At 35.0% G+C, this 13,135-nt stretch overlaps 1 protein-coding gene across 4 annotated transcripts in view; it reads left to right on the top strand.

Annotated features, from left to right (window-relative positions):
* The first annotated feature begins 6,390 nt into the window (after window positions 1-6,390).
* Window positions 6,391-13,135, top strand: part of LOC119085246 — a 54,225-nt gene continuing 47,480 nt past the window's right edge. For 2 of the 4 annotated variants that reach the window (XM_037195579.1, XM_037195576.1), the window contains exon 1: window positions 6,391-6,533. The gene's annotated coding sequence lies outside the window, so the exon portion shown is untranslated. Of the gene's footprint in view, window positions 6,827-6,910; window positions 7,165-13,135 lie in introns of those variants that run through there. The other 2 variants (XM_037195577.1, XM_037195578.1) reach the window with 2 other exon arrangements.

Raw genomic sequence — 13,135 nt, 5'->3', positions numbered from 1 at the left:
GTTTAAAATGCCTCCAGTTTTAGGAATTTAGGAGGTTTGATTTAAGGATCTTAGGAGTTTTTTGATATCAGGCATAAGGATGAGGAGGAGGATTTAAGCAAGTTAAGACAGTTTTTATGAGTTGTGTTAATCAATAGATTTATTTTAGGTGTATTAGAAGGTTTTAGGATGACTTACGAAATTTTAGGGTTTTAAGGAGTCTTAGGAGGAGTATCATCCCTTAAACATTTTTAATATTCAAGAGAGATATTTTACGGGACCATACGACATTTGTTTTAGGCTGGGTCGATTACATTTTTTTTTGCCTGAACCCTGGATGCATATAGTGTCCTGCGAATTTTTTTAGAAGAAACTTTTATTTTAAATCTCTTTTTCACGTGTCTCAAGAGTGATGTTTGATTTTTGTGGTAGTAGATTATGGTTGCATATATTGCTGAATAATTTCTCTCACTTGTGGGTGATGTAACCATTATCATTTAACTGGAGATAATAGCTGAATAATGAAGCTTTAAAATGATACTAGCATCCCGACCATGGATTTTCGAGAAAAAATTTCGATTTTTCGTGCGGCTAAAATCGACAAATCTATGCATGGATAGGTAATAGGGCTGCGGCCTCGTGTCATAATTACACATCAGAGCTTAATAAAGTAATTCGCACTCAATGTCATAATAGTTATTTATGACATCGAGTGCGAAGTACTTTATTAGGCTCTAGCTCTAACACACGAGGCCGTGTGTCATAATACACATCCTGAGCCTAATCAAGTACTTCGCACCGAGATTCATACAGCGTTTTATGCAACAGAGGGATCTAAAGTTCACAGTGTTCGAACATTATGATCTCGAGTTGCATAAATAACTATTTCAATGTTTTACATCTCACACATGACTGAAAAATCATTCAACGATAAATGCCCCAGGGATTATTTACCAAATTTACTGAAACATAAATTCGGTAATTTTTAGGTAAATATAAGAAAATTCAGTTATTAAATCTACCCAAAGAAAAGGTTTCTTCTATAAATCCAAAAAAAATCCTCCCCTATTGAGGGTGTAAATTTTTTGAAGGAGTTGATTTTACAAAATTTTACTGGAGTTTTTTTTGAGAAAAATGATCAAAGAATCAAGAGTCTTTTCACAAAATAAAGTTGCCATATACGACTATAATTCGTAATAGAAATGATGACAAAAATAAAAGATGAACTTTGAAAAAATGGAGTTTTCAAAGTTATCAAAGTTCCATGCGAATAGTTTCCATAGCAACCATGTCTACAACGACATTTTCCACGAGAGCAAAAATTATTGCTACGCTAGACTTATGATTCATTGACAGTAGTTATAAACAAAATGGAGGGTTGCTAGTCCTCCATATTAAGTTCTGTGCAGTCACGACAGAGTAAAGTTAACCAGGCAGGAGCGCCGATTCGACTAGGGACCTGAATAATCTAGTAGCCCTATATTTTTTGCGAATAAAATTTATCAATTTATGTCAGTGTTCATTTGAGTTCATTTTCACACAGTGTATTAGTCGTTTGCCATTAAGACTATTCCCGAATACAATGGAAAGCATAAGAGGTGAGTTTCTTTGAATTTTTTCGGTGAATTTTTGTGAGAAAATTTTCCATACATTTTCGGGAAACTGTCTGTCATTTCCCGATTATGGGCCTTAAGAATAAAAACGTTTTCAGAGTTGATTAAGATTAAATTGCAAACCGCACTTGTGCAGAATGTTACGTTACCGCTACTTTCTTATTATTATCATTAATTTTTTGTAAACAAAAAACGTATCATGATACAGTCCGTTAATCTGGTACTCCCTTTATTTGAAACAGAATCTTTTACTTCGTTTTTTTAACACACATTCTGACACAATAGAGAGGATTTCTTGCACATTACTCACGCTCATGCTTTGTAACGTTTGTTTTGTAATTTGATTTAACTTTTACCATCTTCTCCATCTTTTCTTAAATTATACTAACAAATTTGGATCATCAACTACAATAGAAACGTAAAAGAATGACAAGGTCTACAATAGGTGTCAATTATTGGAATTTTATAGCTTCTATTACATTAAATCTTGCATTTTTATTGCTTGTATTATTATGCCTCCATTATTGGCGCAACTTGCACAAAACTTTCTTTTCATCTGCATGAGTTACGGCTTGTATCTGGGTCAAAATTGCCTCATTTGAATACATTTTAGATCTAAACTTTACGATGAGGTTATCACTTAATCTTTTACGCTTTGAAAAAAAAAAATCAAATTAAGATTCACTGGGCATTTGCATAACGTGAGAATTAAGCAAAAATTTTGTTATAATTCCGAAGACTCGCGCCATCAAAGATACACATTTTTTTGTCAGTTAACCACAACAAAAAAGATCAACATTCTTAGCAATGCACGCCTACCAGCCTTCAAATTTGATAAACGATTATTAGTATATGAACGATTAAAACGACCGGTATAGTTGCACCATTGTATAACGACCTTTAGGTGCACTGTTGTAGCCGTTTGGTGCGTTCTAAATTGTAAGTATGGGAAATTTTGATGCGCAATGAATGATGTGTGAAAATGTTCATGGTAGTAGGATTCATGAATAACTTTCGTCTTTCATGGTTTCAGTTATTTTTAAGGCCGCCAACCGTTTTCTTTTACATTTTCTGCAATGACTGTACTCCAAAATGCAAAACTGAAATAGCCGTCACGCGTGACATTTTAGATTTAATCAGTTAGGGTGATCATTTCTGATCAATGCACACAGATCATGGGATCCTTTGTGCTACCCTCTCATCATGAAAATCTTGAAGCCCTTTTCAGGACCTCATCTCCTTCTCAACCTATTGCCTTACGCTCTACACGAATCACTCCAGGCGAGCAAACTGATCCCTGTGATTAGGTACCAAAATGATAGCTAATTCTTAGGGCAGAAAGCAAAGAGTGACTGGCGTCAACCTCGTTTCATTAGACTGTAAATTCTAGAAAGCCACTGGAAGGACAGCTGTGTCTCACCCCTTAGGCCTTACACTAATGACAGCGAGTAAGGCAACATTGTCGCCCGAATCACAGTCCTTGTCATTGGGATTGATGAAGCCTGTGATTTACATTCCGCTAGATATTGACCTGGTCCAGTCTCATATTTTATAAGACTAGCCCGTTCGAACGTAAGCTTTCTCTGCAATGGGCCAATATGAAAGTCGAGCCAGGCAGAAGCGCCAACCAGCCGCACGCCACCAAAAGGTCAACCGCCAAACTTTACCACTATTGAGCCCAAAAGCCCTTACAATTGCTAAAAGTTTCTCATATGCAGAATGAGCACCAGCTGAATATCACCAGCTGGTGTACAAACAAAAACACTTTGTATTGTATACAATTCAAAGACAACCTACACACAGTGCATTTCTACGTTAACGTCATCTACGCGCACTTAACACGTATGAATGAAGTAAACACATTGTTAAGAATGTGTTTTGATTGTTTATCATACAATAAGTGTGTGTTAGCAGATCCACCTGGTGATATTTAGCTGGTGCTTATTCTGCATATGAAAAATATTTACAGGCTGTACTTCCAAATTAGACTGACGGACGAGCCACCTTTGAGACGAGGACCTTCGGTGCAAAAAGCGAAATGACAGCGTGTCCAGGCGATGGCACACCACTGAATAGCACAACGACCCGACACAGCGACCATATCGTCCCTTTGCAAAGAGTTTTGCACAACATGGAATACATTCCTCGAATATAAATTCATTGAGATGTACCCTGATCGAGTGTACGTTGTCTTTGCGAGGAATCAAAATAAAAGCCGGGAAAAACTAGCATCTCTCAGCGGCATAACACCACCAATCCATCCATCGACCTTGTCCACTCTATAGCCCGAAAGCCTAAGTTCTATGAATAGTCCGGATCATTTTACTCATATAGAAGCAAAATAGGACCCAGCCACATCAGTGAGTAAACTTTTAGACCATGAACCAACCGAGAGCTAAAGCTGGCGAGTGAGGCAAAGCAGCTAAGAGTCCTGGCAGTGACACACCACTGAGAAGAGTACCAATCTCGCCAAGCCTTCCTAATGTCTCCTCGCAAAGAAATTCCGCTCACAGCGTCCAAAAATTCACCGAAGTATGTTCTCGAAATATTCGTCGTGAATTTCTGTTGGTTCTAGCTGTGACATACTTTACGAACGATCGCTTATGAAAAGTAGAAGTGTTTCAGATCACTTATTTGACGTTTGAGAAAAAAAAACCGCTCCTGTCTGGTTTATTTTACTCTGCCGTGGTTACAATTACACACATGGACGATTTTTGGCGAAACATTTTCCCTTAATTTTCCTTAATTAGTCATTGTTAAAAACATCTCGAATCTTTGCCTCGTCAATTAAATCCCGACTCCAATTTACCCAAAACATTTATTTGAAAAATGTAAGAAAGTATTGGAAAATTTAGGAAAATGAAAAATACACATGCAATTTAACAAGGTAGATAGTGTTCATGCTTTTGAAGGTATTGTGCTACGTTCAGTTGCTAAAAACCAAACCATGATGAGTCATTTGTTATCGACAACGACGACTAAAAAAACAATTATTTCTCAGTGATATCTCCTTATAAAACAAAGTTTAGGCTACAATTGATGAAGTACTAGATTTTGAATGAAACGAAATATACTTTAAACAAAAGAAGTGACAGATGCTGTGATACGTTTACCGAAATTTAATTACGAATCTTATTGTGACTTATTACCAATTCAGAGTCTCTGGTTCAATCCTTCAGTCAGACATTCCAATGGATGGTTGAATTGTTGGATTTTCATCAAAGAAAAGGCAAGACTTCACTTTCTATGTATCTTATGATAGTGTAACACCGTTATTAGCGTCACAAGGTCGCAGTGGTCCGAATTTTTACGAGTTAAAGGGAATGGATACTTAGTTGAAATTAAGGAGAGTCGACATTTGAGGGTATTGTATTTTCGCTGATACATATGAACGGCCCGAACGGCCAAATCCAAAAAAACGCAACGAAAGTCATGGTGCGATGACTGCCGTAGAAGAATCGACTTCTGAGGACTTTGATGGCTTTGCAGGCTTTGTCCACGTTGAGAAAAAATGTTATTTCGATTTCAATTCTACGTGTTTAGACTCATAACATTGTTGGTTCACTAATTCGTAAAACATTTTTTTGTGATTTTTTATATTCTTCCAGACTGTGTTCCACTCAGAAATTAATAGGAACGATGAATAAAGGTTTATTTTGAAAAAAATTGATTTTAGGGGATATGCCTTACGATATGATTTTAATCATTTGTCATACAGTTTGTATTTTTCCCTTTTTTTATTAGTCGATTGCACACGTTTATATGGATCACATAACAGAATATGAATCATTTTTAATTGTTGCAAGAAAAGAAGATAATGCAACATAAATCATATAGTGTACCAGTACCACACACAGTAGAAATGAGTTTACTTTTTCGATGTATTTGATTCTGTATTTAAATCGATACCGCTTTTTTCGTGTGGTAAATCAAACACTACCAACATCTTGATACCAAGTAACTTTTTTTTTTAAATGTAGTACCAAAAAAGGACGTCCGACTTTAGATAATGTGGGTCCGTCCCATGTCACAACACGTCACGTTTTTCGAAAGGTGAGTCCGTCCCTATGAGCGTGACGTTCTTTTTGAATGACGCCTTATTGCATGAGCCGAAGGCGAATGTTATAACCCCAAGTGTCTAAATAAACATTTGGACAGAGGTGAATACGCTATTTTATCTACCGACGGCGAAATAATAGCACTTTTTCACTGCTATTATTTCACCTAGGTAGATAAACAAATATATCTTTTATTGAATTGAAAGCTGACACATTGCGCTGGTTATTGTCGTCTCACATTTTCCAAAAAGGATTTTTGTAAAAAGATATCAGCGAAAATACAGTACTTAAAAAATGTCCTAAAGTAAGTTTCCAACAAAGCATACATTCCTATCAATTCTCTCATTTTTCAGTATGATGTGTAGGAAACCTTCGTTGGCACCATAATTTTGTTCAGTATTTCATCCTTTGCGATCTATTTTCTTGTGAAATAACTTCTGCTAGATATCCATGAAATGTCATAGCAGTGAAGTTAGTTCACAACATTAGTAAATCTATGACGAAATGTACTAGAAATGTTACAGAATCTTACATAAATCTAATGAATTTGAGCCTGAGTTTCCAAACAACATTTCCCTATGAACCGTACACATAAAATTCAAAAATGTTCGCCATCCAAACAAATTGAACACAGTCGGTATTATCGGACAACACCATATATAAAACTGAACGAACGTCGAAAGCTGTACGAAAAAAAAATTCAACGAACGAAAACACAAAAAATTGACAATCTGTTCGTTCGATTCAAATGTCATCAGTTATTCACTTCTTATTCACTTGCAAACTTCGACAATGGACGAAATGAAATTTTACTTACAAAATTATTTATTAGTTTCATTGTTTTAATTTTTGTTCAACGAACAAATCGGATGATTATTGTGCGGTTAGTTGAAATTATTCAAATTTAAGTGACAATTTCTATCGTAGACTATGTGAAATTCGACACAATGAAATTTTGATACTCATATAATTGTGTGTGCCTCGTCGCGAGAGCAATATAAATAAAAATTCTTTGAAATTCATGTATCTCTACGATATTAACAACCAACGAATATCTATAAAATAAACCACTGTGCTTCGTCTGTTCGTCGATATTATACACAAATATAGAATAGAAATTGAATAACAAAAATATAAATTTGATTTCATTGACGAGATTGACGATATTTTAATTGAGTGAGTGTCGCTGGTGGCTTTTATTTCAATTTTTTTTTCTCATTTTTTATTTTCTGGTCTATTTACATTTTTTGTTGCTAATCAATTTTTAAACGAAATTTCACTGTGTGTGATGTGTCTCTTGTGCTCATGGCGTAGCTTCATTGCTTTTCAGTTGCATTTCATGTTTAATATTAAATTGAAGAATATGTAAATTCGTTGGAGGATGTTTTAATTTAAATAAAAATAAAAAATTGAGAAGAACTGAACAGCATAACATATATGTATATGGAACGCCACGACCGTCTATCACATTTTATTCATAAAATTTTTGTTTTAAATTTTAGTCCAATGTTTTGGTAAGTTGTTTTCGCTTTTGCATTATGTGACTTTCGGTCGAATCTATATTTGCAACTGAAAAACATTCACCTTGTGCTTTGTGCAAGGTGTCGCAACAAATTGATTGAAAACAACAAACTGTTGTCGTGCATTTGCTTCATTTTAAAATGTAAATAAATTCTTTTGCTGTTTATGTGACGATAAGAGGCTCCATATGGGTAAGGGTTTTCTCTCCGTATACGCCTCATTCAATCGTGTAAGGATGTGCACAGTATAATGTAAGAGTGAAATGACTTTCTACGGACGGTTTTGGTCTTTGTTCTGTTTTCATGCAATATTTGATTAGCACCATCCCATCATGTTCTTCGGTTGCGTAAAGATGTCCTAAGTGAACAGTCACTGGCATTCATAGACTGTTATGATCAAAGCGAAAGTTCCGAAGTCTAGTTATAAATGCTTTTGGGGTACTTGTCATTGATTCATATTTTCATATACATTTTTGACACATCCCCAAGGCAAGTTAAAATAACTGGTCCGAATTGTAATTCCTTCGCTCTCATCACAACATTCTATAGGATATCATGTACAATTTAGCTCTAAACGTAGAAGTCAACTCCAATTCCTTTGACTACAGATAGTATGACGTAACCGTTCTCATCGAGAATACATTGCTAGCAATGACTTTGAATTATTTAACATTACTCATCAATCAGATAACGAAATTCTCTCTAGCTTTACGTATTATACAAGTAATGTGTGATCATGTATGACACGGTGACCCTGTGTCACAGGGTAAAATAATATTGCAGCCGGATGTTTAAGGTCGTTTATCGTCTGCTTAGTTGTGCAATTAGCTCTTTATAGATACCAACTTACAGAAAACTTTTCACTTCGTTACTGTGTGTAATCAAATACACATCAAAATTGCACCATTGAAAGTGTTACATGATTACGCAATCCGATTCTAATAGGATTTTGTTTGATATTCTCATATTTTCGTATTAGAACAAAAAATTGATTTTTTTAAAGACTCTACTCAGAGTACAGGGGAAAATAAATTCAATTCTGATAATGTGGATTCAACTGTTATCTCTTGTCAAGGTCGTCATGTTAATGATTTTATAATTCAGGTCCTATTATTGGTGAACTTATTGAAAATTACCGAAATTTAGTGAAACTTACCCAAATTTACCGAAGTTTTCTGATCGAAACTTACTGAAGTTTATCGAGAATTTTCTATCTACGGTAAAATTTGGTAAATTTTCGATAAAATTTGACAAATTTTCGATAAAATTTGACTTTCAGTAAATTTTCAAATAATAGTCCTGATACAAGTAAGTGTCACGCTTTTTCGCGGTAAAATGTTGCTTCAGGAACACTCCTACGATTTCGAGGAAATACCCGTTTTTCTTCGCGATTCCATTCACTCGCTTTTATCGCACAATCCAATCGTACAAGTTTGTACAAAAGTTCATGAAACATATTCCATTATCTCTGCCAGTAATCTCAAATTGATGGTAATAAATGCGAAAAAGTAATTAATTGATAATGCCATGGTGACGCATTGTGTGTGGTGTTTTTTTTTTGTTGTTAATGAAAACAAATTTGCATTGTAATTGAATTGTGAAATTTTCTATTTTCAAGTCGACAGCGGAAAGTTTACCGTATCTGGATTTGCGGTTAAATTTCGATCTGCCCTTGAGATGTGAATCTGATACTCGATTTGTTGATGAGATTTGTGTTTGTACGTTTCGTCATCAACTCGTTAATTAACTCCCAAAAAATCGTGACCTTTGGAAGACGCTTTTTGTCTTTTTGCACCAAAGAAAAAAAAAAGAATTCGATCGAAAAACATGACTGGTAATAAAACCATCAGCACAAGCAATCATTTCATGACCCATTTCGTATCACGTTCCCATTTTTATGCAAAAAGTAGTAAAAAAAACCATCCGAAGGAAAGAGAGTACAATGCACCAGATAAACCTGAAAACTTAATCAGTTCAATCAATTTGACGCTTGACCTACATCGGGTGTGTTTTCTTTTTTCGGATTCGGAACAATCCAGAAATAGAATCTTCGAATACACAGACGGAAATGGAAAAACAAGAAGAAAAAAAAATTCAAATTTCATTTAAAAGGTAAAACGAATTTCAATTCGGAACTATTATTATTATGTCATACACAACACATACACACACATACCACCATGTCTGGCTCTAGCCAGATAGTGAATGAATGAATAATAAATTCAACAAAACTAAACTCTGTGTGATAACAATGAAATTGTCTGTATGAAAATTCGAGTCTATGTTGATGTTGTTGTTGTTGTTGTTGGTCGTTCGCCGTAGTGGTATCGGTTGGGTGATGATATACTAGAAATATGAGGGTGGTGTATACAATGAAGAGTAGAGACATTGTAGACATACTAAATAATCGCTGTTTTAGATAAACACGATTTAATTCTTTTTTGCTTATGTTTCTGTGCTTCGTCGTATTATTCATTTCAGCAGCGTTAACATTCCATTTCAGTTATTATCAACATCCTCATTTTTTCCCAGTCTCTTTTTTTTATCTGTGCACTTTTGTGTAAACGTAAGCAAGCTCATTTTATTTAATCGTCTGAACTAATCGTTTTATTTTGTTGTGTTACATTCATTTTTCTGGTGTTTGTTGACAGCTACGGGATAATGAATTCGGCTTTGTACACATTTTTCACGTTGGAAACTCTTTTCTTTTATCGAACAATTAACCATTCAAAATATTGTTTTCATTTAAATAATTTCGTTGAGTCAGTTGTGTACCTATAACCCAGCTGATAGTCCGGCACGTTGTGTGGCTGTGTCAATTCACTTGCTTTACGTTTTTCGAACTTTTTTCTTTATGTCATGTGATTGAGCATTAGAAACTGCGGAACTAAATTTTATTTCTGGAGAATGGAAAATCGGTTTTCCGACCGAAATGCCTTTTGTATGGAAAAACTAAAAAGTCAAATCTGGCATCCGGGAAATAATGTATTCCCGGTAACCGAGTCAAAATTTGCCGGTAACCAAAAAAGTAAAATTGACCTTCCGGACATACATTTTCCGGTGCATTTGTTCTGCAAGGGCGCAATTAAGTGGAAGCCAAACTTTTACGAAAACTATTTCCCGGCAACTACATTACCAGCATACAGTATTATCAAATATCTCATAAAAGGAACACAATTTTTCGAAAATTCCTGTACTTTACTAGGGAGGTAATAGGGCCATTCCATCCACACAGGAAAACATTTGATATTTCGTATCACGATGAGGAAAAGTACCTCGGGCTGAAGCCCACCGATACTTTTACTCGATACAAGATATCAAATTACTTCCCTGTATACACTATTTTCCTTGTAACTCTGAACAACGGACAATATTTTGAACAACTGTTTTTGAGTGAAACAAAATGGAGTCAATATAGGGATTTTCTCAAAGGTTGGCCCGAAAAATTCTTAAACTTTGAAGTTACCTCACACCGACATTTCTAAATTTTAAATTCGTTAAATGCAGGCTTTTTGGAAAGCTGATGTCAGTACCTTCGATTGCTGTGTGGCGGACTTTGAGCCGTTTCCTAGACGTTGAGATTTAGGCTAGTATTTGCGTAGTTCCTAGAATTGAAATTTTCCAACAGAAGATTCATATTTTCCGATTAAGTTCGTGCAATAATCTGAATCAACATTTTAAAGTTGAATCTTGGTTATAAAAATAGCTTGGGATGCTGTGGATGCCAGAACCTCTTTTTATGATGATAACTAACAGCACGATATACATTCCATTAATGTATCAAGGGAATAACTTTTCTGATGTTCCATACACTTCTCACCTCTAAAACCGTTTCACGCGTTTTTATCGGCTTGTTTGTTTCGTTCTTTACTGTATTTATGTCACTCTTGAGGTAAGTAAAGTTCAGTTCCTAACACTTCATCATTCCTTATTGGGCCATTCACTTCCCAATTGCCAGTGTGATGTAACCTGAAAGTTTAGAATCTATTTTGTTTCCTTCCAAAAAATGGTCTTCGGCCGGAAAAGCGATTTTCCACAAAAATCTCCGCAGTTTTTCATGCTCAGTCACACGACATAAAGAAAAAAAAAATCGAAAAACGAAAACCGAGCGAACCGGCTTTTTCTGATACAACGTTCCGGACTATAAATGCCTTGTAAGCTTTTCTCTGCGAGTAGCGATAAAAGAAAAGCAAATTTTTATAATGAAGGATAAATTCTGTTGACTTTCCTTGCCTTTGACTTTGAATCAAAAAAATGTTTGCTATTTTTAGCCAATTTATTTACTTTATTAATTTAACTTATCAATAAAAATTCAAAATAAATAAATTGTTAAGCAAATGACGAAGAATCGACTCTTTCAATGTATTTCTAAGCACGCTAATTGACTTCAAATTAACTTTGAAATTATGCAGATTTTCTAGCGCGCATGGAAAATATAATGGTGACACCACACGACAGTGACTTGTGTCAGCTATAATAAATTATTCATAGTTGAAGTACACTGTCGGATGGTGCTTAATGTTATAGAAAAACAAATGCGATTGTCGATTTGGTCGCTTCAATGATGTCCATATCTTGATGATCTTTTAATCAAACTCTCGAACTTTCAATTCGCATGAAATGCAAAGTTTCTGAATAATGTAACAGGTGGTTTCTTCTAGCATTGCTAGAGTTGTCAAATCATATTAAACAAGACTTTTCTTAATAAGTTTTGAAAGGAATTTGACAGCAGATTGTAATCTAAAATGAAGAAGATATAAATGAGTATGACTCTCCACTTCACATAGACAGATTTAATGGATCTTTTCCTTTGAAAATATGACTTTATAAGGAAACTTAAAAACTTATTGCCCTTGTAGGCATATGATCATGCTAGGGTGGGTCGATTTTAACAACTTGAAAATCCACAACCAGTGGCATGTGTAGCTTCCCAAAACTAGCGAGCTATTGTCTGTGAACTTTGTACTCCCATATGTACAATAAACTTTCTCAAATTTGGTAAGTTCTGCCTGTTAGGACTTGTTAGTACTTGTCTCAGATTGATTAATATAGATGTAATAGTTTCAGATGTCAAGCAACTCTATTAGAACAAAATTGTAATTTTTCGAAGTAGTAGATTCTGATGTAAGAACGAAATAGGTTTCTTCTACTGTAGAATTAAAGTTTAGGTTGTTTAAGTTTGTCATGAATATTTATTTTGACTGTATTAACCTGTTACCAGTATTATTATTGGGTCTACTACTTCCATCGATCAAAGTATTTTTAATCTGTTGATTTCAAATCTTGTACTTCAATTTTTTTAACACGTATTTTACTATATGAAGGACCATATTACCCAGAGCTTGTCATTACTTTTGTCGTCAATATCGATAACAGATGAATATTATTCATTGAATAACCCGTATGTGACAATCTCGGAACTCGTGTCTTTTTCCAAATTATAAGAACCTCATGTACAACATCAGCAATAAAAAACTCAACCAGTTCGCTTTTGTTTTCATCTGCAGGTTTGTCGTCTTCACCCAGACATACTCTCCTCATGATGTCAAGTTTTGTTGGCAGGCTTTCTTCATTAAAAATGCTTGGCTTGATAAAACCGAATCGGCCTTCAGATGATGATGCTCACCGCGACGTTGATTGCTCTCTTTGTTGCCATTCTATTTCGTGGTCGGACATGATTTTAAATGTTTGCTTCAACTTGTGAACTTTGGAAATATCAAACTGAACTGAAATCGACGTGAATGACGTTACGAAAAAAGGGTCAAAAGTGGCCGAAATTGTTTAGAGCTGTCACATTTTCATTGACAACTCCTCCGCTCCTTATGACATCTCCTGACCCTATGAGTTGAGAGAGATAGAGACAGAGAGAAAATCCCAACTCTTCGCTAATTCTACTTAAAATCTATTGGTGTCCCTTTCAGCTAAAGCTTAATCCATTCATTTCAATTTAGTGTTTTTTAAGCGA

The sequence above is a fragment of the Bradysia coprophila genome, unplaced genomic scaffold (assembly GCF_014529535.1).
Source record: "Bradysia coprophila strain Holo2 unplaced genomic scaffold, BU_Bcop_v1 contig_94, whole genome shotgun sequence".
NCBI lineage: Eukaryota > Metazoa > Arthropoda > Insecta > Diptera > Sciaridae > Bradysia > Bradysia coprophila.
The sequence above is the reverse complement of the archived record's forward strand: the minus strand, read 5'-3'. Positions and strand labels throughout refer to the sequence as shown.